Source organism: Protopterus annectens, chromosome 6.part0, assembly GCF_019279795.1.
Source record: "Protopterus annectens isolate FY-2018-M chromosome 6.part0, PAN1.0, whole genome shotgun sequence".
Lineage (NCBI taxonomy): Eukaryota > Metazoa > Chordata > Ceratodontiformes > Protopteridae > Protopterus > Protopterus annectens.
The window spans coordinates 351,183,979-351,209,069 of NC_056737.1; the positions used below are offsets into that span (position 1 = coordinate 351,183,979).

The window sequence follows — 25,091 nt, forward strand, 5'->3', positions numbered from 1 at the left end:
GTAGTCCATCTCACATGGGATTTTGTCCCATAGTGCTCAAGTACAGATAATACTACAGTTATAATTAGTAAGATGTGACTTCTAAAATTAACTAAGTAACCCAATCATGGCACTATTTGTTTATTTATTTTATTTTTTCCCTCTGCTGACTGGGTTAGTCTCACTAGGCTAGTAGCTTTTTTTTCAGGAGATACCTAAAATGGTATTTATACTATAAGGAGAAATTTGACCAGGACATCAGGGAACTGCTTCTACTCATGTGAATAATCATGTGGGAACACAATTCAGTGTAGCACTTCTTGTCTTCCATTCTGAGTACAAAGGCAGCACAGAGAAGCAGGAAGCATGGAGGAGAAGGAAACTAGCCTATCCAATATCAATTCTTCTGAACAGGTCAATAATAGAAAGCAAAATTCCAACAATCTGGAAAATAGCATGTCACCCCACTACACAAATGTGGGACCTGTACAGACCTTAACAGCTATCGCCCTATTGCCATATTATCCCCACTTGCCAAAATATTAGAAAAATGTATTCACCAGCAACTTATGCAATACCTACTAAAAAAACAACTTCTCACTCCTACTCAGCATGGGTTTAGACCAGCCCACAGTACAACTGCCATCCTCTCTTTCACCAGCCTAATCAATCAGAACAGGAATTGAGGCAATCTAACATCAGCCATATTTTTAGACCTATCAAAAGCCTTTGACATGGTCAGCCATCCCAAACTTCTTGAGTCCCTCTCTGACCTTGGACTAGCCACTGAATCACTAGCCTGGTTTCAAAATTGCCTAATAGGTAGACAGCAAGCAGTCAGGTAGGATAACAAACTATCCACACTGCTCCCTATTACAACTGGAGTCCCACAAGGATCAATTTTAGGCCCTCTATTATTCTCCATACTCATCAATGATCTGAATAAGATCACCCAAAATGCAACTGTCATACAATATGCTGACGATTCAACACTAGTCTGCTCAACCACGAACTCCCTCACACTCATTTCCACTACCCAACAAGTCTTCAAAACCACTGAAGCTTGGTTTCTCAGTAAAAACCTGTTACTGAACCCAAAAAAGACCAAATTACTAATTTTCAAACCAAATAAATCCAACTTAGACACTGATTCTTTCAGTATTACGTCTAGTGATGGTACCGGGTGTTACAGTTGACAACAAACTGAAGTATGACCTGCACATAAATGAAACCATCAAAAACATACACAGAAAACTAAGCAGTCTGTACAAAAATAAAACATACCTAACTCAACAGACTAAAATTACCATGGCTTAAACTCTGCTACTATCCACACTTCTATATGCTGCCCCCATCTTCACCAACCTATCCAAAACAGAAATTACAAAACTAGACACATGTTACAATCAAATTGCAAGATTTGCCACAAATGCTCCCTACCATTCCCATCATTGCCACTCACTATACCGACTAAATTGGCTTGAACTTTAAAATCTCATTACATTCCACCAACTAGTTTTCGCTAAAAAACTCCTACTATATCCTGACAAAATACAAACACTATCTAATTTACTTAAAATACATGAAAACCCAAGACAGCTACGCTGCAGTGACAGGACCTTAATCAAGATTATCAGATCCAACAACTCAGTAGGAGACTCCCTACTTCCTAACTACATAGCCAAAATCTGGAACTCAGCAAATTCTGCCATTAAGTTTAAACAACTACTAAAGGAACAGTTACTTATCAATAGGCAATACCCATGCCTTCCCCCAGGTTGACCCTCTACACCTGCTTTTTCCCTCAGGACTTTCTCTATCAACCTCTGCATACTAATTTACTGCATGTACTAGTATTCGTAATATGCAAACCTCATCTGCTAGCAGTTCTACTATACTCTTGAAAATTCTATGGTCGAATTATACATACTCTCAATAATTCAAGTAGATATTAGATTTATAGACTTTGCTTAGATATTACTGGTCATACAATTAACGTGTCCTGCAACTACAATTTGCAGCTAAAATATTTTTTTATCTATGTACCTCTAAAATGTGCAGCCAAAATATTTTTTCTCTAAGTACTTCTAAAATTTTATGTTTTGTACTTTGTCTCTGTATGTGTGAAATAACGCTGTATGTGTTTACTTACCTTTGTATATTTACAACTCAGGAGCTTTTCTCCCCAGGCCTCCGCTGAAAATGGACATTTATCCAGATGGATTCTCCTGGTCAACAAATGTAAAATAAAATAAATAAATAATTAAATAAATAAATAAATAAATAAATAAATATTGTGGCTACCATGGAAAAAGAAAGTTAATCGAACAGCTATGGGATGTTACATAGTGGAGAAGGAGTCAGCTGATGTGAGGAAGGAGGAGGAGAATGGAACTGGAGATGCAAACAAGGTACAAGAAGGAAAAAACAGGCAGAAGGAGTGGACATGCTTGATTCTGAAGATATTTTTCACTGGAATATTCACAACAGATACTACAGTAATAGAATGTGTCGTTACAATCCTCCGATCAGGAAGGCTGTGGGGTGTCTACTTAAAAGAATTAATAGACCAAAGTGAATCAGAGAGTGAAAAAGCAGCATAGTGGGGAAAGATAATGGACAGGATTCAGGAGAATGAAAAGTCAGAAGAAAAGAAGAAAGAGAAGAAATCCTACACACAGGCAACGAGAGAGGGTGAAATAAAAGAAACAAAAAAAAATACAGAAATTAAAAGAAAAGTCCAAGTAAGAATAAGCAACAAGGTGGAAAAGGATGGAATTAGACAGGTATGAGGTATGGGACAGCATCATAGCACTCTTGGGATAGAACCCAGAGAGGTAAGAGCCTTCTTTTGTCTTAATAAGGTAACATTTTGTGACATTTTCTTTGAGGAGGCACAATACATGGAAAATTTTTCAGAACAGTACAACAAAAGAAAATACATTAACCCTCGGAACTTGTATGTAATACAGGTGTTTAATAGAGAAGCTAAGAAAAAAGTATTTGTACAATTTAGGACTGAAATTGAAAGAGATGATCTAAAAGATTATTTAAAATCTATATGTAGAAATGTCATGCAAGTTACAAAAGTATGTCATAACAGAGGCCTATGGACTGGAGGATGGGAATGCGGTGTAATACTGAAAATGCAAAATGAAAAAAAATTGTACATTTATCTAGCGTAATTAATATTGAAGAGAAGAAAGGAATGGTGAGATATTGGGGACAACCTAAGATTTTTTTATGTAGTAATGATGACCATTTATTTAACAGCGGTGATAAATGAAAATGTTTTATATGTGGAAAATGGGTCATGAAGAAAAGAAATGTGAACTAAAGTGTATAAAATGTGAAAAGTTAGGCCATTCTTGAATGGACTGTACAGAGCGAGGGACACATACACAAGAAAGAACATTAGTGCATGAACAGGATAAGGAGACGATTATAGCAGATATTATAGAAGAAATGCAAAACAAAAAAATGAGTGAACCTGATGTAACAATGGATGTGAGAGTATGAATGAAATAAAAGAAAAAGAAGGATATAAGGAAGAGGAAATAAGTAATTTGAGTGATGAAGGAAAAAGGAAATGGATAAAAGCAAGAAGTAAGACAGGTTCTATAGGTAAAAGAGCGAAAGATAGAAAACATTAAGTGCAAAAATGTAACTGTAGGGGAAAGCAAAAAAGGAAAATGACAAAAATAAAAAATATTCATCAAAGTGAAAATCTTAGCCATTAATGTCCACATATAAAGAACATTCATCACAGACTAAGTGTATTACAATGATGCATAGTATTAGATATGGATATTATAGCCCTTATAGATATTAGAATAACAACAGAAGAAGAAAGAGGACAAATTAATGGATTATGGGAATGTAAAGTAATTTGGAATTTAGGCAATGAAAAATGTTCTGGTATAGTTATCTTATGTAAAGAATGTATACATATTTTTGATTACACAATAGTCATTATTGGAAGAATAGTTGTTGTGTCTTTCGGCTTTTCCCGGTTAGGGGTCGCCACAGCAGAACTCCAGTCCGCTAATGATTGGTAGTTGATTTTTACGCACCAAGTTACCAGCGCTGGTGCACAACCTTCAACGAAGGTACACCCATTCACGCATGTCTCCATGCAGAAGATGCTCTAGCTGAGAATCGAACCGGACAGCATCTTACTGTGAGGCAACAATGCTACCACAGCACCACCACCACAGTTATTGGAAGAATAGTAATAGTAGATATAAAATACAAGAAACATGTTTATAGAGTAATTACATTCTATACATACACTTTGCAGAAGCAAAGAGAAATCGTGTTTGAAAAAAATACTGGATCATGTGAGTTTAAACATGCAAATAATTGCAAAAGGGGACTTTAATTGTGATTTAAGACACAGACAAAAAGAAGGGGCAGATGTTAAAGTAATCTTAGACATGATTAAAAACAATAAAATGTATCTATGGGAAAATAAGAAATGGACATATAAAAGAAGCAATTTATGAACCAAAATTGATTATTGTATAGTTTCAGATAGCTTAAACATATTATATCAAGAATGCAAAACCACAGGATTCTCAGATCACTTAGCCATGTGGATAGAGATGCAAGAAAAGAGAGATTACATAAAGACAGACAAAGGAATAATAAAAAGGATTAATGAGTCAGAACTGAATTAGCATGCAAAGATATACTAGAACAATTATGGCATGATATAAACATGAGAATTCTATAAAGACTAGACAAATCGTTGGATTCATTTAAAAGAAAAATATAGGAAGGTACTAAAATGGCAAATACTGAAAAGATTGCAAGATTTTGATGTATACAAGAAAATTAGTAAGCAGCTATCAAAAACATAAATGTTAGAGAAGAGCTTATAGAAAAGGAAAGAAAATTGCATGAAATGAATCAAGAAAAAAATTTAAAAAGATTATTTAAGCAAAGATATTTTTTACAAGGAAAGAAGGAAGCAGCAGCACCATACTTAAACAAAATGGTTATAGAAAATATCACAGTAATAAGTGAACTAAAGAATGAAAAAGGTGAAACAGTAAACACATGAGAAGGAATTATGGAAATCAAGGATGTATATTGGAAACATTTTCAATATGTGATATTACAATAAAAGATAAATGGGAATTAAATAAGCTAACTGAAGAAGACAATAAAAGGATGGAAAAGACTGCAATAGCAGAACTGGAAAATGCGTTTTAAACAGTATATGTAGAAGCAGCTGCAGGCATAGATGAACTCAAATACTTAATGTACAGAAACAAGCAAGAATGGCAAAGAGAATGGGGGGAATTCAATAAAGCCTGCATGGAGTGATTTTCTGTGTTGGCATAGTGGCACGGCCCCAACAGGGAAACTGGCAGCTGAGCGATCCAGTAAACAGAGCAGAGGGGTGTGCACGAGTGTGCGGACACAGACGTGTCCGTGGAATGCAAATCACCTCATAAGCAGATGAAATACATGCAAATGCAGGTGATTTGCAATCCAATAAGCTGCACAGTACCCGTGTAGGAGGCATGTTGGTGTCAGAAATGTATACGGAAAGTAACCGTGTATGGAAATGAAAAAATTAAACAGGGGCTGTAAAAGCCCAAAAAGAAAGTTTGATATTGCAATGTAGGGATGGAAATGGCCAAAACTATGCCAAGTGAGTCCAAAAAGCAATGCAAATCATTATAAAATATTTTTTAATACACATATTACCTTTGCAAAAAAAAAAATTAAAATGTTGAAAAACTGAAAATAAGACATTTGCAAATATAATGCATTATAGTGCCCTGCATGCATGGTGTACAATGGCAGGTTTCAGTGGTTGCTAAGGAGGCAGGACCTGCAGTTGTGAAGAATCCAGGGAATATGCAAGGATCTGTATGAAAATGAGCTGTGGTTACTGGATAGCAAAAATGGGCCACTGTGTCAGCAGATAAAACCCGTGTAGGGCAAGAATTGTGTTGGTGTTAGTAGAACAGGTAGCTGACATCAAAAGGTGGTGTGTCATGCTGTGTTTAAGCAGATTGGAAATCAGTGGCACCCTTTTGTGCTCAGCTAAGCAAAGCTAAGCTGGGGGGGGGTGTCCAGTGCTGCTAAGCTTTGTTTAGCTGCAGGGCTTGTGTTTTAGCTAGTTTAAGCTAAGCTGATCATGCCCGTGCATGGAGGTGTGCCTAAACTGCTGAGCACTGTTTATACTAGCATCGTGGGTTTGCGCACCATGCCCCAGTGCTTAGCAGTGAAAGAAATTAAAAAATACAAGGAAATAGCTTGGAAAAGCCAATCAAGTATACATGACTGATAAGCCCTGTTCCACTGAGACTGAATAATTCAAAACCTTCAGTGATAGACCTGGCAAGTGGAATGTATCATGGTCAGCCAATCACACAGGCTTGCATCTGCAGCACACCACTATAAAGTATGCATACACCCTTCAATCTGATTTTTCCCACATACTCTGCACCACTGGAGTACACACTTGGGGATTTTAACTGACAAAATGATAGGGTCATCTGCTGCTCTGCTACATCTGTATGTGCTACAGACTGAGGCAAGTGCTGGTGCTGATGCTGACAATAGGCCTAGACTGAGAAGGAGAAGAGTGTTCAGGCCCAGGGTAACCTTCCAGGGGCTACATGAGCTGGAGATAGGAGATAGGAGAGCACTACAGGATGGACAAGGACATACTACAAGAACTCACCAAGCTTTGCCACCCTTAACTCAAACCCAGAGCCAACAGAGGGGAACCCATCTTAGTGGAAACAAAGGTATGTGTAGCCCTTAGAATACTAGCTACGGGTGCTTTTCTAAGACCTGCTGGAGACATCATAGGGGTCTCACAGGCATCTGCATCCAGGGTACGCCACCAGTTCCTGGATGCCATGCAAACACATGCCAATGAGCACATATATTTACCCCACACCCCTGAGGAAAGGGCCAGCAATATATGTCTCTTCCATTGTGTAGCACACTACCCTGAGGTACTAGGTGCTACAGACTGCACTCATGTACACATTAAAGCACCACTTGGTGAGGCGGGTAGAGTCTATATAACTGCAAGGGGTATCAGTTCATCAACTGTCAGGTCATTTACATTGCCCAGGGCATTATCATGAATGTGTGTGCTGGCAACCATGGCAGTTATCACCACTCCCACATCTGGCATGCATCACAGCTGTACCAGATGTTTGCCAGGGGGAACATCCCATATGGTCATCTACTGGGGGATGCTGGCTACACACTGGAACCTTGGATAATGACACCCATTAGAAATGCATATGCACCTATCGAAGAATGCCATAATGAGGCACACGCACAAACTAGGAACATCATACAGCATGTGTTTGGGCTGGTCAAGTCACGTTTTTGCTGCCTCGATATATCTGGTGGAGCCCAGCAGTACTCTCCAGCCACATGTGCACACATGTTCACAGTATGTGCCATGCTGCACAATATGATCCTGTGGAAACAGCTGTGGCAGGAAAATCACAGGGAAGGGACACACAGCCCCCCACCAGTGCCAAGGTCCCCACTGCCACAGGGGGACTTGGAGGAGGAACCCCTGAGCCCGTCCCTGTAGGCAGACATAGGCTTGCCCAGTATGCCCTGGCCTTGGCAAACAGGCAACGCATAGCACATGCACTGACATCCTAGGGATCCAGGGATTGACGTCACACTCCAACTCACATACATAGTAAAAAGGATGCCAGCCACACCACACAACCTATACCTTACCATGTATTGGCTGTGTACTGTGTGCATCTGACAGAGTCAGCCCTGAAGCACTGTGATCTCAACTGCTGCAGGCACAAGGTAAGTCACTCTTCTTTACAACAAATTTATGGGGTACTAGACTATGGTAGCATATGTATGGACCTGCCGCACATATGCTAGGGAATAGAGTTGGCTATTGGGAAACCTGCAGACAACTGACAGCTATACTGGCCACCCCATAATATGCAGTAAGCCCTAAGGAAGCAAAACCCACTGCACTATGCGAGGGAAATGACAAACAGTGGGGTCATATGACAGATACATGACTGTCAATGCTAGAGTCCATTACCCCTAATACACCCGTGTTCCCATACAACTGCAGTAGCATTATGTTTGTATGGTAACAGCAGCAGACCACACAATCCCAGGGCTGTCCCAATCAACCTGGTGATGTTCCATTTCCACAATATGCAGGAGTCAATGTGCTATGTATGTCTGTGGTTGATAGTGTCAGGAATTAAACTGCACTGTTTGGTGGCTGTTGTGGCTTAGTGGTCTAAGTACATTACCATGGTTGATAGTGTTCATGGTTTGAGACTGGCTGCACCTACTATTTTGCATGTGAGCTACACCTACGGTAGGAGCTCTACAGACTGTCCATATGTCAATATTTGTTACTGCAAGAAATCTGGACAAAGCCAGAGACAATGGAGGGACGGGGAGGGGGGCACAGATATGGATAGTACACAGCTCTGAGTATAGACAGTGGCTAGAAAAACAGCAGGTTGTAACAAGTCAGAATAGCAGCAGGATGTCAAGACCATCACTTAACTGTGTCATTCCTTACAACAAGTCAGTGGGCCCCATCATACCTCTCAAATGTACAGAGTTTCGCAGAATGTCCACAGTTTTGCATCATATTTCTGGTCCGTTTTTCATAATATTGCAGTTTTCTAGCAAACTACTGGCAAATCAGTGAAGGCTGACATTAGAAAATAATGACAGAAATTTGAGATGCAGACTTCATACCTTACAGAAAATTCATGCTAATACAAAACCTGTTATTCTACCAACTGCCTAAGTTTGTAAGAGCAATAATAAAACATTGTCCTTATTTTTAGGCCTGTGCCCCACTTTTATATATGACTTTGTCCATTTTTCTTGCTCTAAGAGGTTGAGATGTATGGGTACCATATAGCATTATAATACCAATACAACCCAAAATGTCTGAGGACCAGAGCAGACATATGGGGTGCAATGCTGGACATCCTGCAAAACAAGTACAGTCAGAAGTGTGATGTCTGTAACACTGTGTGTGGTGTTACATCTTGTACACCAGTCACAGCATACCTACAACTACATAGAGCTGCAACTGTGGGCAAAGCCGTGAATGGGAGCAGGAGAAAGGCCCACATATAAGGAGAAGGATGAACTACTGGCCAAACAAAGGCAGAAAGAACAGAGTAGAACAGGTCGTGCAGTAGCATGGGTTCCCTGCTATGTATTGAGTCAGTAACTCAAATGCCTGTCAGCAGTTCCTCACGTCAATCTATAATAATCTGCCACTGATGTATCAGGAAATCACATTGCTATGTAAAATGTACCAGACATATGATGAAAAACCCTGTTCAGTCTAATACAATCTGTAAACACCCTAGGTATGACTCAGATATTATGGTCAGCACACAGCTGGTGAATTCCTTGGGCATTATATCAGGGAGGTGCTGGACTGTGTAATCAGGTGTAGCAGCCAAATGGCTGTAGCACACAAAATCCCAGACTGGAGGACAGGTAGGCCTGGACTGGAGTCCCATTTTAAGTACTGATGGTCACACTGGGCATGCTCCTACACTTAGCTAATTTCAGCCCATGTCTGAAGCTTCATCTGCCTATAGATGTCAATATATCTCTGTGCATACAGACAGCTATGTATATCTAATTGTCTCTCCCGATCCCCATCAGACATGATTATCCTTATCTATTAGTATGTCACACATATAAGTAATATATGCATCTGTAGAGTTTTATATATATATATATATATATATATATATATATATATAAAGAGAGAGAGAGAGAGAGAGAAAGAGACACAGAAATGAATAGAGTGATGTAGTGCTGCAGCCACTTGCAGACCAATTGTTACAAGTGGCATGTGCAACTAGTACGGTGAGCTGTAGTGTGTATTAGTAGGTAGGTAGGGGTTCTAATCTCACATCAGCCACTGTGTGTCTGTTTGTGTGTGTTTGTGTGTGTGTGTATAGATATTCCACATACCGCAGCATACACATGCCCAACAGGCCTATTTTTGTGCAATTGTCAATCATTTTATGGTTCTGTGACTAGTGTCCTCCCTGTCAACTGCTGCTGATGTCATCTACCCCAACAGCAGTGGCATACACTCTCCAAACACGTAAGCTCTGTGGTGCATGCAATATATATGTAGCACTATACTCTATACAACTAGATATGTAGGGGTTGCAATCCCAACAATGGCAACTCTGTGAGTGTGTGTGTATGTGTGTGTGTGTGTGTGTGTGTGTGTGTGTGTGTGTGTGTGTGTGTGTGTGTGTGTGTGTGTGTGTGTGTGTGTGTGTGTGTGTGTGTGTGTGTGTGTGTGTGTGTGTGTGTGTGTGTGTGTGTGTGTGTGTGTGTCTATATGTGTGTAAGTATATCCCGTGCAGCAATGTGACTGTCTTTCCTATGTGTGTGCAATGCTAATACATTTTAAGGCCTGTGCCTACCTGTTAACCCCCCATCGGCTTACTTTACAGGGCCTGCTGATGTCATCCACCTTAGAAGCACATTGAGACACTCTCCAAACACATAGGCTCAGTGGCGCATGTGAAAAGTACATATCACTGTCCTATTTGCATCTAGATAAGTAGGTGTTCTAATCCCAGCAATATAAAATCTGTGAGTGTGTGTGCATAAGTATATCCCTTTACAGCAGTGTGTCTGCGTGCAATGCTAACACATTTATAAGGCCCATGCCTACATGTTAACCCCCACATTGGCTTACTTTACAGGGCCTGCTGATGTCATCCACCTTAGAAGCACATTAAGACACTCTCCAAATGCTTAAGCTCAGCGGTGCATGCAATAAGTATGTAGTACTGTAACACATGCATCTAGATAAAAAGGGGGTCTAATCCCAACAAAGACAACTCTGTAAGTGTGTGCATAAGTATACCCCTTGCAGCAGTGTGTATGTCTTGTCTATGTATGTGCAATGATAATACATTTTAAAGCCCATGCCTACTTGTTAAATACCACAGTGGCTTACTTTACAGAGCCTGCTTATGTCATCCACCTTAGAAGCCCAGTGAGATACTCTTCAGATGCAATAGCTCTATAGCACATAGGATAAGTATGGATACCGTAGTGTATATACCTGGACAGGTTGGGGTTCTACTTTCAAAATCAGCAACTCTGTGAATGTGTGTGTAAACATATCCCCTTGCTGCAGAGTGGCTGTCTGTGATGGTTATACAATTTTAAAGGCCTGATAACCCCTCCATTGGCAATATTTTCAGGGCCTACCGATGTCATCCACCTTAGAAGTACAGTTAGACACTTTCCTTAACTCCGTGGCACATGCTGTAAGTATGTAGTACTATAGTATATATAAGTAGATAGGTAGGGGTCCTACTCTCAAAACTGGCAACTCTGTCAGTGTATGTGTTTATATAAGCATATCTGCTTGCAGCAGTGTGCCTGTCTTGCCTGTGTGTGATCATTATACAACTTTAAGAGCCTGTTAACCCCCATTGACAACCTCTTCAGGGCCTACTGATGTCATCCACCTTAGAAGAAGCACAGTTAGACACTCTTCAAATGAGCTAATTATGTGGCACATGTGATAAGTGTGTTGTAGTATAGTGTATGCAACTAGATAAGTAGGAGTTCTACTCTCAAAACTGGGAACTCTGTCAGTGCCTATATAAGTATATCCCCTCAGAGCAGTGTGACTGCCTTACGTGTGTGTATGCAATAGTTATACAATTTTAAAGTCCTGTGCAAACCTGTTAACCCCCCATTGGCAATCTTTACAGCACCCGCAGATGTCATCCACCCGAACAGTAGTGGCAGACACTCCAAAAACACATAAGCACTATGGTGCATGTGGTGCATATGTAGTGCTATAGTATGTACAACTAGACAGATAACGTATGCATCACTATAGTATGTACAATTAGACAGGTAGGGGCTCTACCCTCAACAAGGGCAGTTCATGAGTGTGTGTGTGTGTGTGTGTGTGTGTGTGTGTGTGTGTGTGTGTGTGTGTGTGTATCCCCTTGCAACAACAGTGTGACTTTATTTGGGTAACCACCTGTCCCACTGTGCATGTTGCAGTCCATGTTTGGTCCTTTGAAAACAACTAAAAAAATACAAATGTCCTGAAAGTGTAGGGCAACCAACATTGCCTACATTATTCTAATAGTTGCATGAAACAGTCATTTTACATCACAAACACCTGCATTTTATGAGAAATAGCATAACCTAGGCAAATATTACAAAAATAAGCTGCTACATTGTCAAAAAAGTGAGGTCCTGTTTGTTTCAATTGCCATGGGTATGGTTTGTCCTGTCAACTTTCACATTACTACAAAAAGTGCCCCACATTGTGCCTTTGATAAGGTGGTAACCCTAGTCTGTCTTGCCTATGTGTGTGCAATATGTATATATTTTGAGGCCCTGTGAGTAGCTGCTGCCACTAAATAACCCACATGTATGTATGCATGAATGCTACCCACCACCACCTTCATTTGTAGGTACTGACCAAGTTTGTGGATGACTGTAAGTTGGGTGCTGTCATTGACTCCCCAAAGGATGTTAACATACCGTAAGAGTGTTTTACATCAACTATGGACTGGTGACAAGGTCCTAGCCTCAAGTTAAATGCAAAAAAACTGTATCATCATACCATTCAGCAAAGACACAGCACCACTGTTTACCACATCAACAGCAACCCCCTAAACACACAGCCTGTGTTGAGAGACCTGAGTACTCAGGTTGATAACAATTTTGCATTCAACCATCATGTAGCGGCAGTGGTCAGAAAAGCCTTGTAAGTGGTTCATCTCATAGGTAAAAGGATTGCATCCAGAAAAAAGGAGGTTATTACCTCTCTATAGTCTTCAGTCCATACACCAATATTTTACTAAAACACCCCATTTGATATGTAGCTATCCAGACATCTGCACCAACTGGAAAGGCCAAAGAAATACCTCACAAAGGTAATCCATGGCCTCCAACACCTGTCCCATGCAGACAGGCTCAAATCATTATTGCTTCACTCGGTATCAGACAGGTTTCCCAGAGGCAATGCTGGACCCTGCCCTACTACAGCTGCCCCATATCCGTAAGTGTAATTCCTCACGCATCACCTGCACAACAGGCCTCAATATGATATGCAACATCAACACAACCTGCTGGAGAGACAGTTTTGTCTCCCAGAGGCTGCCCTGTCTCAGGAATGCACTTCCCATACACGTCAAATAGAGTACTACACTGACCTGCAAGCACAGCGATCATGAGTGGATGGGAAGCTACAATTCTGTCCCAGGGGTCCCACCTGTGTCCCTCATTGACAGGTGCTGACTGATGTTTCTTTTTGGAGATAAAATAATGGCTAGCCTTGTAAGTGCCCCATGGTTATTACTCTAGCAACCTCCTATGATTCCTACTGATCTCCCAGGTGACATGTATCAAGAGTAGCATGCTGTGTCATGGGGTATGCATGCAAGATTACATCGTCTGCCCCCATTGTCCCTAACACAGTGGTCTACAGATACACACCTAGGTAACCATGCACATATACAGCCGTACCATGATGAAGTCACATTTATGTGTTGCCACCATGCCATCCTGAGCTGCTGTAGTGGAACCAGCTCTCCATGACATAGACACACAGACCACTGGAACAGAAATAGAAAAAGATGTGGGAGACAACACTCAGTCAGCAATTCTACCACCAAGCCAGCATCATGGAACAAAGGTACATACACTGTGATGTGTACTCATGACACATGCCAGCAAACAGCACCATCCAGGGCATAACAGTACTGCACAACAAACTGTCACTAAATGCACTATAGTCACCCTGTGCATCAGACACATATTTGTATGTCCCTGCATTGATGGTATTGATGACAGGGATGTGGCACAGGTATCATCACATGCACAGGGTGTGATGTGGGGTTGCCAAATGCCTAGGCTGTGCCACACATTTGACATCATGTGTGTGTGTCTGGTGGAGTGCTAGTCAGCTGGCCTATGGAGAGGAGTTGTGTGTGTCTTTTGTAGACCTGCATGTGACAGTAATGTGTGCTTGTGTGCACAATCACAGTCAAGATTTGTGCTAGCCCTACACGAGGGTATGTTGGACAGCTGTGGACCATACATGGCAGAATGTACAGTTCACCATCTCTGACCACTAACATGGGAACTGGCTTTGCCAGCAGTGGCAATAGCACCACCATGCCCAGGGTTATATGCAGTATTACTTGCTGATGATGACAGGTGTCTGCTGAGTCCATCTCCCTCACGGGACCACCCAGGACCACATACCCATGGCCTGCCACATTGTGGTGTGGACAGCACCCTACCTTCTGTAGTGCTGTTGGCGCTGCCATTATGATAGTGCCAACAGCACTACAGAAGGTAGTGCTGTAGTGCTGTTTGCACTGCCATTACGGAAGCGTGACTGTACTTGGCCATGTGGACTCTCAGCTGATGGTGGTGCTGACCTACATCCACAGATTCAGCCCCAAGCAAGCCCACTTGTGCCTCACTATGGCCACCATCATCATCACAGTCCAATGAGTCACTGACATCAGGTTGTGAGGGGGACAAACTCCAACCCCCAGGGTCACCTGTTCGGAGGAACCGAACATAACTACATTAATACATGAACTATTATGTCTGCTGATCCACACACCCACACACCCACACACACAGGTGAGGTGCCACAACCACATTATACATACCACACCTTATTACTGACCCCATGCACAACACACAAGCAGACCACAACAGACACAGTCAAGACAGGCCTTAACAACATGTAGTGCATCTATGTCCTGTTAATGTTGCCAGTACTATACTCCTGTGAGATAAGCACCATGTCAGTGTATGTGATGGATCTTAACCTAAAAAAACAGTGCACCCGTATCCACCATACTACTGCCCCACTGTATAGTAGACTGCGTGCACCTTCACAAAATTATGTGTAAATATGTTACAGCTCCTGCTAATATGCTGCTCTGATTACCAAGTCAATGCACTGCAGTGAACCCCTTCACAACTGAACATATAAGTATTGTACTATGGCTAAGCTTAACAGTTGTGTCCATGGCAAGCTGGCAGCCCTTAACATTCCTAGGGTATAGATAATCCATAACTAAACAGTTTCACACTCACTGGCTACAGTATGCTGGACTTCAGCCACACCAGATGTACCTGTAGAATTGTAAGAGAAAGGTATTGTCAGCAAACACAAATGTGGCATTGGTACAGGATAATTTGTGCATATATCAGCATTACAGTACAAACTGTGATACTGCCCACATTGCTGACATGCTGAGTATGTGTGCACATGTTGTGTGTTACAACCCCCCCCCCCCAAATGCAGATTGACCTGACATCTGTGTACAGGTATACAGAGACTACCACTATGACTGCTACAGTATTAAATTGATGACCACAGGAGGCTTAACTGCATGCTCCTCTGCTGTAGAAGTTGTGCCACCCACCTACACAACATATGGGGTGATGCATGCTTGCAAGCTGGTGCCTGAAACCAGGTTTGCCAGGAACTCTTCTGTGGCCGGGAGTGGTTGTTGTGCTGCAGGACCTCCACCAGTGCCAGCATGGTCCCTGGCTACAGCTGTGGCCCTTTGCCATGCACAATTTATCATGTCAGTGGCCTGGTGTCGGACCTGCTCATAGCTTCTTTCCTGTAGCCCGATGTGATTTACTGATGCAACAAGGTCTGCCCACAATGCAGCTCGATGTTCCTGATTATGGCGGCTTCTTGACAGCAGGATGGCATGATGCAGTTTGAGGCCATCAACTATAACTTCATTCTCAGCTGCAGAAAAAGGTGAGTTCCTCCATCTGTACATCACTCCTGAAAGACAAGAAGAGGGGAACACATCACAAGACCACATACATTTCTCTCCGTTATGTACACACCCTGCACATCTACATTTGCCAGCACTATCATCAACTAACTTCCACATCATACCACGCCATCTCTCACCACAGTATGCATGTGGCTATCAGCAGCATAGTGGCAATATATCATGCATTTCCATCCTCATCCTGCTGTTTCCTGCTACTTGCTTGATGTTCACTAAGGTGTTCAACTGCATCTGCTCTGTTGCACGTATTACTGCCTGTTTATAGCCTGTCTATGTTGTATGCAGTAGTTTAAGCCTCCTATGTTTTTTTTAAGCACCTAGGCTGTAGGCCCACCTCTTTGGTCTCTCTGGCCTTCCTTCCTCAGTTTCTGACAAATATGGCTGGACAATGTCCTACAGTTTCCCCTGCCAGTCTGGTTGATATGAGCATCCTAACATAGTGTAGCAACTGCCTCATGTACATGGACAACCATCTACAAACACCACCAAGGAACACAATTTGCAATGACATTAGGAACCTACAGTCCATGATCTGTCCCTCTCAAGCCCGCATATCTGGCACTGAAAAGGTTGTCAACACAATCGGTATACTTCATACACCACCCACACCAACACAACACACACTCATATATGCGGAGGTCCTCAACATAAACATCCCCAAACAAAGGACACCTCCGAGGCAAATAAACACACAAACTCCACAGCCCTGCACAACACATACCACGCATAGCCACACACCTGTGTCCCATAGTCACTGAGGCATCACCATAAATCAAACATATTAGTCATAGGAGACTCCATTGTGAGACACACAGATGTGCATCTCACTAGGCTGTATATGGAGAAGGTCACAGTTACTTGTCTGTCAGATGCCAGTATCTGCCATATCACATACGCACTGCTGTCTCCCAACAACAGGTACTGTTATGAGTCTGTCATAGTCCATGTTGGCGTGCCTGACCTGAAACGTACTTCCCTGGACTATATGATGTGAGACATGATTGAGCCCACTGATTATGTGTCCCAGGCAGGTATGTCCCTAGCCTTAAGCAGCATTCTGCCATCACCCAGAATGATGCAGCAATACAATCAGGAAATGATTAACCTTAACAATTGGCTTGGCTTCTAGTGCCATTGCAGGGGAATCCAATACCTGACAGCCTGGGATGATATGATCCACAGACCACGACGCTTTGCCAGAGATGGTCTCCATCTGTCTCACCTGGCCTTCAGGCATTAGGCCATGGTTCTTGCCACCCCCATAGTGCCTTTATTACGAAAAGTGGTGATATTAACACTACCATTACGAAACTTTCAACATATCACAAATTGAAGGCCATGCTACTAAATGCTAAGAGTCTAAACATGAATTTGCATGCATTGCAAGTAGTCTTAACCCTGGAAAATGCTGACATTTGTGCAGTCACAGACACATGGTTCAAAGCTGCAAAGAGCACCCCAGCCTTACATGGTCCCCCATCCTTTCATACAATCAGACTCCAAGATCTGGGCAGTAAAGCCAAGGGCATTGGATTTCACTATATATGAATGACATACACACCTTCAGGATGGTCAAACAGTAAGATGCACAGGAGACACTCCAGGTGCAGTTAAGCATTGCCAAAAATCTCTATTCAAATCATAACTCGCTACTGGCCCCCATATGTGACAAGGAAGTATATTCTGCCTATGTGGACATGTTCAGCTCTATCCGGATTTGACTCTGTACACTGATCCTGGGAGACTTTAAATACCCAAACATAGATTGGAAGAACTACTCATTCCAGCACACAAATGCCCAGAGATTCATGGAATTTGGCAATGCAAACTCCTTGGAACAGCTAGTTGCTACCCGCACATGAGGTGAAGATCTCTTTGAGTTGATATTAAACAACACAGGTAACCAATGCAGTATCCCTAAAGTATTACTCTTCATGGTAAAACCAACCATAAACTGGTCAGGTTCGCAGTCACCATCTCCCACCATACCCATCTAGTTAGGGTCAAATATACAAACATCCCCAAAGTGGATTACAGCTTCCTGAGGGATGGTATAAACAGTTTCATAGCCCCGTCCCACTCTGTAGGAACTGGCATCAATATCCACAAATACACCAAAGCACTTTACATATGTTTATATAGATGCATAGAGTCTGGTATACTTGACAGGACTACATCATCCTCGGAAAGGATAATTAAACCTGTCTGGTGGACATCTGTAATAAATAGAGCGCAGGAAAGGAAGATTGTAGTACAATCTCGGAGTTGGTATATTTAAGTAGTGGGGGGTGTGGAGGGTGCAGGGGGGCTTGCCCCCTTGCATACAGCAGTTTTTGTGTTGTTTTGGGTGTTTAGTGTTTTTTTTTCTCATTCGATGTTGTCAGATTTCAAAGTAGCAAGTTCGAAGTTTTGTGCTTTGATATTGTCAGCCTTCAATAATTTGATATAAACCCCAGAAAACAGTTATGGTACATTAATATTTGGTACTATATTCATTCTATTATGTTGTATGCTTGATATGTACACTCTGTCACTTAGGCCGGGCCTGTGCCCTCTTACTACTACTGGCTATAACTTGATGTCCTGTTGTAGGTGGTCAACAGGTATGTGATAAGATGCCGGTGTTGAGTACACAGTAAGCTAGCCAAAGTACATCAGGAACAGTCAGGGATACCTGGACAATGTTTGAAATATGCCTGTGTGATATTCACAGACTGAGAGGAGCCAACTGACAGTACATCATGTGATATGCCAGCTGTGTCCACACATACGTACTGTCACTATTATATAAAACACAATCCAGTAGCATTCATACATGAGCCAACCATTGTTGGAGGGACTCAGATGGCCAGAGCTGTAATGTATGTCACAGCAGACAGAGTTGAAACAGAAGCCTGTAGGTGCTGGACAGCTGACTAACAGCAACATGTCATTCCAAGATATGTACTACAGACCTACTGTTGTAATCCCTATTTCCCATAACTGCATCCTCCCATCTGCGTCCCATTACACAGGGACTTCTATTACATACCTGGTATAGTGCTGCTTTCTTTATGTGCAGAAATCCTGTAGTATAATGCTTATGTTCTCACAGTCTGTCTTCGTAAAGAAAGTCACAGACCTGTTTACCATAGGTAGCAGCTTGCTTTCTGTAGGTAATGCTCATGAACAGGTGATTGCCTGTGCACCAATCTGTGGCTCACACTTGCTAATTGTATCCAGAACAGCTGGGTTGCATTTTATTAGCCAATGGCATGGCACCACAGTGCTATATTTAAGGCCTTCATGTAGGACTTGGCCCTTTTCCTGGCCTGTGGGATGTACATTATCAAGGTGTGGGGACTACAGCATCACAGAGAGCAGGTAAAATACTGTACACAGTCTGGATTTATGTGGTATGTCCACAGTTTGGCATGCTATGTTTGGACATTGTAAACAGACTTTCTGATTATATAGCAGTTTACTATTTAACAGTGAGAGCTGAGGTCAGTATAAGGGGACAGACAGATGTGAGACTCATACATCCTCAGTCTGTGCAGTTGTTCATAGGTTCATAGGTTCATAGGTTCATACTAGGCTATCTGCCCGAGGGCATTTACAAGCCTAGCCCATAGTTTTGTGGCTTACGCCACCCCTTTAGTATGGGGAACTATACCCATTATTTTGCTGTGCCTCTGTTGAGCAGTGACACTGAGGTAATCCCTGGGGTATATCTGCGATCTCCCATCCATTGGTCAAGATTTCTCTTGAACAAGGCCAGCGAGGTGCTCTGCCTCACATATACGGGATTTTATTCCACAGCATAGGAGTCTTTGGGTGATGAATCTATCCTCCAGCACGTCCTATTAATAGCCGTGTCGAGGTTTAAGTCTCCCGCCCTTGTGGCTCTGACGGATCTAGATTTTTGAGGTGAAGCATATTCATCAAATCTGGGTTTGACATGGCCTTGTATGTTAGGCAAAGGTCACCTCTGAGCAAGCGGTAGCGACTGAATAGAGCTGGAGTTCTTTCAGTCGGGCAGCATAGGACAGATGTTTGAGACCCTTTATCCTTTTGGTGAGGAACTTTGTGGCCTCTCCAGCTGCTGCAAGTGTCGGGTCAGATACATTCGAATGGGGCATTGTACTCAATCATTGGTCTGATGAGTGATGAGTATAGGGAGACTATGACCTCCCTTGATCTAGATGAGAATCCCTTCATGATAAGGTGGGCAATGTAGAAGGTCTTCCTAACTACTTTAGCTACATGGGTGTCGAATGACAGACTACTATCAACCTGGGTCCCCAGGTCCCTGATAACTTCTTCTGTACTCAGTGGATTGCCACCTATTTGGTAGCTAGGGGTAACCTTGTTTTTCCCGAAGGGTATGACTATGCATTTTTTGGCATTTAACTTTAGGCCATGGCTGTACCTGCTATCCTAGACCTTACGTACACCCATCGTCATTTATTTCGCTGTGTAATGGTTTGGTGTCTACATCACAGTCCCAAGTGCTCGAACATTTTTCCCATTATATGTACAGTGTGTCACTGGCACTCAGGATATGTGTATGGAAACAGGTGAGATGTTTTAGAGCTGAGTGGCTTTGTAAGCTAATGCACTATATTGTAGTTGACAGGGTCCTGGGTTTGATACTTGGGAGGGGTGAGATGATCTGCATCACTGATACTCAGGATATGTGTATGAAACCATCTGTTACTCTTCACTGCTGAGTGGCATAGTAGGCTCATGCAATATGTTGTAGTTGAGAGGGTCCTGTGTTTGAGACTTGCAAAGGGTGCATTTTTTTGCTGATGTGCATCACTGATACTCAGGATATGTTTATGGAATCACCTGACACTCTTAGGAGCTGAGTAGCCCAGTGGTCTAATTAATGCACAATGCCCTTACTAGCAGAGTCCTGGGTTTGATACTTGGCAGAGCTGGTCATTTTGCTGATGTGCATAACAATGTCAGAAAGACAGAAAGTGATTAAAGCAGTTTTAAGCAGCTTTAAGTGGGTTTGCACAGGTGCTTAGGTCTGCTTAAACACACGCTGTTTCCAAAAAGAAAAAAAGGGATGATAGGAAAGTGGTGAAATGGGGCAAGCAGGGGAAAACAAGGTGAAAGGCAGGTAGGGATGTGCAAGACAGGTGAAGGAAAAGACCATAGCTCTCCATTTTTTGAACAGCAACAGCTGTGCAGGTTGTGGACAATTTGAAATCTGGAGCCTCACAACCCAGAGAGAGGGGTGTGGGCAACATAACTATGCTGATTAATTGCTGTAATGATTGATTGTGGGCAGTATATGTGGGGGTGAAATGGAGAGCTATGAATAGGGTGCAGGGGGTGTGTTCCTTATCTCCAGACACTGTAACCCACCCCCTACACTGATTCTGTAACCATGTTACACGTCTCTCTCAGTAGCAAGCCTTCGTTAATATACAAGAATCGCTGCCAAGGGGGAGCCGCTGACACAGCCACAGTTCCTTCTATATAGGCCTTCCACTATTCCTACACAGATTTTATTAAATCCCCACCAATATTTCCTAAAAAAATGAATGAATGGCTTGAAAAAGGCATAGACATATGTCTAGGTATAATTAAATTTATATGGAAAAAGGGAGAAAGAACAGATATAAAAAACTGGAGACTACTAGTACTGAATAATGTAGATTTTAAGATATTTATGAAAATAACAGAGAAAAGAATAGCAAATAAACTGTTATCTGAAACAATTTCTGAAACTCAAAATAGAGGAAGTCAAGAACTTTCGATATTAATACAATAGGTGGATGATATAATAAATAGAAAGATAGAATTAAAACTATTAATAAGGGATATAAATAAAGCTTTTGATAAAATCCAACATGAAGCATTATGGAAATTTTTAGAAGAATATATCATAAGTAAGAAAAAAAAAGTAATAAACATTTTGAAATCAGTGTACGAACAAAATAAAGTAAGGTTGCTTATCAATGGATGCTTAAGCGAAACAATAAGAATAAAGAGTGGTATCTAGCAAGGATGCTCAAAAAGTAGCATTTTATTTGCTTTAGTTATGAATGCAATAGTCACTAAGATTGACTTGACACTAGCGAAAGCTAAATATAAAATGCCAGAAGGAATTGTGATTCAAGCTATGCTTGCTTATGGAGGTGACTTAGTGTTAATAGTCAAGGACAAAGAATGGATGGAATTAGCTATAGAAATGCTTAATAAAGAATTAAAGCTGTTAGGATTGTTTACTAATAGAGAAAAACAAAGGCCTAGGTCTTTCAGAAGAAATAAAAGGCATTAAGTTTAATTAATAAGAAATAGAAAGTTTAGAAATAAAGTTGGGAATTGAACAACTGAGAAACCAACAATGGAGAGATACAATAGTTAAATATGAGGACTTTGCATATTTGGAGAGCATTTAAACTCTCATACAAGAAAAAAAGTATATTTAAGTAATTCTTTAATGTCAGGCAACATCACACATTTAACTACTGTATACATGATTCCACTAACATTGGAAAAAGATTTAATGAATGTAATTCTTACTTTCATTTGGGGTCTAGACTTAACCCAGTAAAAAGAGGTATTCTTTTAGTAAATGACAAAGAAGGAGGATTGAGTTTAATACACCCATTTGTATACATGTTTTTCACTAAACTTGTATAAAGTATCAGCAGGTATGAAAGATAAAGGAAATTTATTAACACTAATTATAGAAATGAAACACAAAACAATTTGGAAAAACCTTAAATGTTTAAAAAGAAGCAAAAAAGTTTGATGTATGTATATACAATTATATCAACAAAAATACAGCTATGAAAAATTGATATAAAAAGGATAGAAAAAGACATGGTATGAGAATGTGATGGGAAATTGTATTAAGTTTATCCTTGGAAACGTATAGATGAAGAAGACTGAAGCAGTAAAAGTAGGAATTAAGAAACACAAAAAAAATGTAGAATGTACATATTTTTTATGGATACCATCAATAAACAAGCTCCCAGTTAGCTCATTACATCTGAGTGATGCCTCCAGGTGCATCTGCACTTAACTCCTATTGACGCCTCTAGGTGTCAAATATTACTTGTTTATATTGGCATCAATAATTCCAAAACCATGCTATGTACAATGTTTTAAAAGATTTCATCTTAATGCTTACACAATGGCAAACTCAACTGCATTATTTGACCTCTGTCTAGTGCAGGTAAATAGATATTAACTGTTGTTTTTATGATATTAATTTATACAGATATAATTTTCACATTTTTCTAAATATCTCAACAACCCAGTAACAAAGGTAAAACTCCTTAGCCTCATATGAAAGCTGTCGGTTAGATGAATAAAATGCTTCTGACATATGTGTGTAACTTGAGTGGTTGCTGAGGTATTGTAAGTTGTTAACAAAATATTACAAATGTTATTGTTACTGTGTTTACTGTGACTTATAAAATTATGTTGGTGACCTAGAACCTAAAGAATACTACCACTATAAAAAATAGTTTGCGATGAAGAGTTTGCCATTTATACTTCTTTCATAACCCCTATGGTTCCAGAGATATGAACATTTCTTTGAAATGTGAGGACATAATTTGATCTGTCAAAAGGCTTAGGCTCCACCCATTGGAAGTTACAGTGCAAACATCATGAGCTCCATTGGAGTGAATGAGTTAAAGCAAACATGCCATATAAAACAATAAAAGATAAACCCCTGGATTTACTAATCTCCCATGTAGGACTAGCTTAGTCCTGCATGCAAGCAACCGTTTAGGAGCGGGATAGCAACACACCATGCATATTAATGAGGCATGCTGCTTAGCTCCTAGGCTTACACGGAGCATGTAAGAGTGCATAAGATATGTCTGAGAGCAGAGCTCTCAGAATAAACACACCCCCACAATGTAGAAGAGCAAAAAGCGGTATGCAATGAGCGAGACTGCTCACAGGTGACCACATATCCCCAGCAGCAGTCCCCCTTGTGTATAACAGCAACAGAATGTATGAATAAAAATGAAGAAAACCTTTTTTATTTAAAATCCAATTACAGCTAACCTTAGGTGCACCAGTGTGCCCATGGCTTAGCTACAGTTAATGCAGCTTAAATGGCTGAAGATGATAACAAGGACGATATATGCAAATGAAGCAACATAGCAATAGTGTAGTGGGCAGAGCATTTGCCTTATGAGCAGGCATTCCTGGTTTGAGTCCCACTGTAGCAGCTTCCATTTTCCATGGCATAGCATGTTATGAGTAATATTTATGATACATAACTCACTAACAAACATATATTTATGAACTGGAGTACTGCAGTAAATGCACATGTGAGGTGTCAGTGTCATAATGAATAAAGCACTAGTAAGCAGGTGTAAGCACAAATAAGCAGTAGTAAGCTTATTTAAACCCCAGTAAACAGGATTAAGCCCATTTACATGGCAGTAAGCAATGCCAACACTGTTTAAGCAATTCTAAAGCTAACACTGTGTAAGCAGATGTAACGGCAGGTTAGCAGTGCTTACCGTCGCGCAAACCCTCTTACAACTGCTCAAAAGTGCCTTAATCACTCTGAATCTAAGGCCCTTGTTCTGCCCATCAACAAAATAAACAGCCATACACGTCTCGAACCCAGGACCCTAAACACCACATTTGCTGTAGTTATCCAGCAAACCATCACAGAAGCACAGCAAAAAGAGGTAGTAGCAAACAAGTCCTCACCATAGTATAACCAAATTGAACCTGTGAAAGGAATCAGTTTACAGTCATATGTACCATAACCCGCTACATAACATAAATATGTGAACTGGATTACAGCAGTAAGCCCAGTAGTGAGGTGTAATTGTAATAGAGTGTTGAAGTCCCCAATAAAACACAAGGACCCCACATAGTGTATGTACACATTAATCATGGATACCAGACATACATATAAGGTGTAATGAAAAATAACACAATGCCAAAAAGGAATTATAATGAGAGTCTAATGTAATCAATGCTAAGCATTGCACAGGCCAGCTTAAGAGGTGTGAGGAATGTGTAGACCAGCTAACTCATTGTGCCCAGTGGTATACCCCTTTAAACAATGCCAACCTTAGGTAAGCTGGTTTGCCCATAGCTTAGCCTTTTCAAAACTGGCCAATCACGGAAAAGTGTGGGAAATCAGCCCTACTTAAATCCAAGAGGTGGGAATACATCTCATAACTGGTTATAGCTTCCCCTTGCAGGCACTATGGCAGTAAGGGGAGAAGATGTGCACTTCCGGGTGCAGTGCTGGTGCATCCA

General features: G+C 41.1%; 1 protein-coding gene across 1 annotated transcript in view; it reads left to right on the forward strand.

Annotated features, from left to right (window-relative positions):
* Window positions 1-25,091, forward strand: part of TMEM121 (transmembrane protein 121) — a 1,625,720-nt gene that overhangs the window by 1,549,611 nt on the left and 51,018 nt on the right. The window lies entirely within an intron of this gene.